Below are 4690 nucleotides of genomic sequence, written 5' to 3' on the forward strand. Positions count from 1 at the left end.
ATTTACCTCCTGTGTCGAGGTCGAGATGCCCATTGGTTCCCATGGGTGTCTTGATGGGCTTGGCATCCTTCATTCCAAATTTGGTGAGTATATCTTGAATGTACTTCGTTTGGCTAATGAAGGTGCCCTCTTGGAGTTGCTTCACTTGAAATCCTAGAAAATACTTCAACTCCCCCATCATAGACATCTCGAATTTTTGTATCATGATCCTACTAAACTCTTCACAAATAGATTTGTTAGTAGACCCAAATATGATATCATCAACATAAATTTGGCATACAAATAAATCATTTTCAATTGTTTTAGTAAAGAGAGTAGGATCGGCCTTGCTGATTTTGAAGCTATTAGTGATAAGAAAATCTCTTAGGCATTCATACCATGCTCTTGGGGCTTGCTTGAGCCCATAAAGCGCCTAAGAGAGTTTATACACATGGTTAGGATACTCACTATCTTCAAAGCCTGGAGGTTGCTCAACATAGACCTCTTCCTTGATAGGTCCATTGAGAAAGGCGCTCTTCACGTCCATTTGATAAAGCTTAAAGCCATGGTAAGTGGCATAGGCAAGTAATATACGAATTGACTCAAGCCTAGCTACGGGTGCATAGGTTTCACCAAAATCCAAACCTTCGACTTGTGAATACCCCTTGGCCACAAGTTGGGCTTTGTTCCTTGTCACCACACCATGCTCATCTTGTTTGTTGCGGAAGACCCACTTGGTTCCTACAACATTTTGGTTAGGACGTGGAACTAAATGTCATACCTCATTCCTTGTGAAGTTGTTGAGCTCCTCTTGCATCGCCAACACCCAATCCGAATCTTGAAGTGCTTCCTCTACCCTGTGTGGCTCAATAGAGAAAACAAAAGAGTAATGTTCGAAGAAGAGAAGAACAAAGCCGTCATCCAAAATTTGGCTGAAAAAATTGAAGATTACGAAGCTGATTTGAAAAAGAAGGATTTCACCATCCAAGATCTTGAAATGATGGTCAAAGAGCACGAAGGTGCATTAGAAAAGAAAGATTTTGTTATTCAAACTATGGAGGGTTCTTTGGCTGAAGTCCAAACTGAAAATAACAGCTTAAAGAATGAAGTGCTTCAACAATCAGAAAAATTTGAGCAAGAAAAGAAATATCTCGAATCAAGGCTGAAAACTGAGGTGGATAAAAATTCAATTTTTCAGAAATCCTTTAAAGAACTTCAAGAGAAATGCCTTGGCTTCGGCAGCTGATGCGTGCAACGGCTGAAGGATGTGTTCCATTCTGTCGGAGCTAGCTCTGCAAAATTTACACCTTCAGCTGATAATCTGCCCAGCACGTTAGAATATATTGAAGGCGAGGTTGATGCCCTTGACGAAGTTATTGGTGGGCACGCCGACTTCTGCGCCCTGGTAGCTTCTCGGGGCACAGCCACCGCTTTTCTGAAGGCTGGCTGCACGCATGGAAATATTGTGAACAGACCAAACTTTAGCTTGTCAGCATCAGATCTGATAAATATCCCAAGCCTAGCCCGAAGCATCGGGAATAGATTCATGACCCAGATCTAGGTAAGTGGCGGGCGAAAAATGGCGGGTGACGAAGCTCGAAGTCACCTTAAGCCGGTAAGAAACCTACTTTTGTTACTTTTACCTTCTCCTTGAAATTTGCACCTTTCTTATTTTGCTGTTTGATATACGCAGGATGACGAAGCTGGAGAATGACGAAGTTGAAGTTTTGCGAAGCCTAGCATGAAGCTTGATAGTTGTTTACAATCTATTTTCCTGCAGAAATTCTGGAGAAACTTTTGTAATATAGTTATGGAACAACTTATGTAAATTTGTACATACCTTGTAATATATTTTGTTTCTGCTATCTGCATAGAAGCTGCTTTGCTGTGGACGAAACTTCTCTTTTGAGCCGAAGGCGAAAAACACCTTCCCTTCTTTTCGTACACAACGAAGCATAAAAAATTCTCCTTCGAGTCTTTCCTCATCACCGAAGCATCTGTGTTTTTGTGCGGTATAATGATGATTCTATATATGTCTAAATGCATGTTTATGAATGCAAATGACATGATGAGATGTATTGTGCAAATGAATATCAAAATACATAATCATAGTCCTTCAGCGTTGACTTTTCGCTGTAAGCCTCCCTTAGGAGCTTCTTCGCCTTTTACTTTCAGCGGAATCAGCGTTTATTTTTCGCTGTAAGCCTCCCTTAGGAGCTTCTTCGCCTTTTACTTTCAGCGGAATCAGCGTTTATTTTTCGCTGTAAGCTCTGCATTCCCTTAGGAACGACTTTTGAGCTTCTCCCTATTTCCTTTTCTTTTTCCTTTTGCATTTACATTTACATTTTTTGGGGGATATCACTCTCATAAAATTGAAATAAGGAAAATTACATGTTGTGGCCCCATTAAAAACCTTTCTCCCCCTTTGGAAAGGAAAAGCGTGCCACAAAAAAGAATATAAAAAATTACATCAAGCTAAACATAATATCGTCGAAGCTCATCCGCATTCCATGATCTAGGAATGTCGTTGCCGTCCATATCCTTCAATCTGTAGGAACCGGGTCTTGACGAAGATACTACCAAAAATGGGCCCTCCCACTTCAGCTGTAATTTGCCTGCTGTCTCAGGGTTAGCTACTCTTCGAAGTACCAAGTGTCCTGGTTCAATGTTCTTCAGCTTGACTTTTCTGTCACGCCATTTTATTGTTTCAGCTTGATATTTATTGATGTTTTCCACAGCTTGAAGTCTGATCCCTTCAATAGCATCTTTTTCTACAGAGCAATCAGCTTCGTCTTTGCCTTCTGCCGAAGCTACTATCCTTATTGATCCTGCTTTGGCCTCTTCTGGGGTTATTGCTTCGTCACCGAACAATAGTTTAAAGGGCGTAAAACCTGTTGACCTTGACACGGTTGTATTATGGCTCCATACCACTTTGATTAGCTCGTCAGGCCATTTTCCCCTGGGCTGGTTGAAGATTGACTTCATTATTCCTGTCATTATGATCCCATTAGCTCTTTCGACAAGTCCATTTGACTCTAGGTGTCGAACTGATGCAAAATGGATCTTCGTGCCAATTTGATCACAAAATTCTCTGAAGGCTTTAGAATCAAACTGTGTCCCATTGTCCACAGTAATGGCCTTCGGCACTCCGAAGCGACAAACAATGTTCTGCCAGAAAAACTTTTGAATAGTAAATGAAGTTATTGTGGCTAAGGGCTTTGCCTCAATCCATTTGGAAAAATACTCCACTGCCACTACCACATATTTTAAGTTCCCCTGTGCTGGTGGTAATGGGCCTAGCAAATCAAGGCCCCATCTCTGCAACGGCCAAGTGGGTTGTATTAATTGAGTTAAAGACGAAGGTTGTTTTTGATCTCTTGCACATTTCTGACAACCTTCGCACTTTTGGACTATATCCGCTGCATCCGAAGCTGCCTTTGGCCAATAAAATCCTTGGCGAAAAACTTTCCCAAGCAAGGGCCTAGATCCAATGTGAGATCCACACAGGCCTGCACGTATTTCCTTCATTAATTCTATACCTTCGGATCTGGATAAACACTTGAGCAATGGGGAACAGACCCCACGCTTGTACAACTCCCCTTCTATTATGACATATGGTCGAGCTCTTGCTTCTATTCTCCTATTATAAGCTTCGTCGTCTGAAAGAAAATTACCCTGAAGGAAAGAGACAATCTCAGTTCTCCAATCCTCGCTATAAACAGGGGATATATTAAGGATTGCTCTTTCAAGAAGCTCGACCGAAGGTGCTTTTATTGTTTCGAAAAATACTTCCGAAGGTATAGGCAGCCCCTGGGCTGCTGACTTGGCCAATAAATCAGCGTATTCATTTTCTCCACGAGGAATATTTTTGACAGAGAAACCTTCGAAGGAAGCCTCAATCCTTCGGACTGTATCTAGATACTTTTCAAGCTTCGAGTCTCTTGCTTTATAGCTCTTGTCAACATGAGTCAGTTTTAAGAATGGCCCTTCTGATTCCCATTGCCTTCAACTTCCGAAGACCCAAGAGCAGAGCTTCATACTCTGCGATATTATTTGTGCAACTAAAATCAAGTCGTGCCGCATAACAAGTTTTAACTTTGGAAGGTGAAACCAACACAGCAGCCGCTCCTGCTCCGAAGGTTCCCCAAGACCCATCGCAAAACACTGTCCATGCTTCGTCATCTTTATTTGTTTCTTCCTCCTGAGCCCCTGGCGTCCAGTCAGCAATGAAGTCTGCTAACGCCTGGGACTGAATCGAGGATCTATGAACATAATCAATACAAAATTCATTGAGCTCTGCAGCCCATTTTCCAATCCTTCCAGTGGCTTCTCGGTTTCTCATAATATCCTTCAGAGGTTGCGAAGAAGGAAAAATTATGTTGTAAGCTTGAAAATAATGCTGAAGCTTCCTGGAGGCCATCAAAACAGCATACAGTACCTTCTCCAATTCTGTATAATTTTTCTTCGACAAACTAAGAACCTCGGATACGAAATGTATTGGGGCCTGCCTCTTAACTTGGCCTTCAAGCTTCTCCTGGACAAGTGCTGCACTTACCGCTGAGTGCGAAGCTGCCACATATAATAACAAAGGAGCCCCTGGCGTTGGTGGAGTTAATGTTGTTAGATCTATCAAATATTGCTTTAACTCCTCGAAGGCTTTCTGCTGGACTGGTCCCCATTGAAAGACTTCGGCTGACTTCAGTACTTCGAA

This window comes from Zea mays, chromosome 8 (genome assembly GCF_902167145.1).
Source record: "Zea mays cultivar B73 chromosome 8, Zm-B73-REFERENCE-NAM-5.0, whole genome shotgun sequence".
Classification (NCBI taxonomy): domain Eukaryota; kingdom Viridiplantae; phylum Streptophyta; class Magnoliopsida; order Poales; family Poaceae; genus Zea; species Zea mays.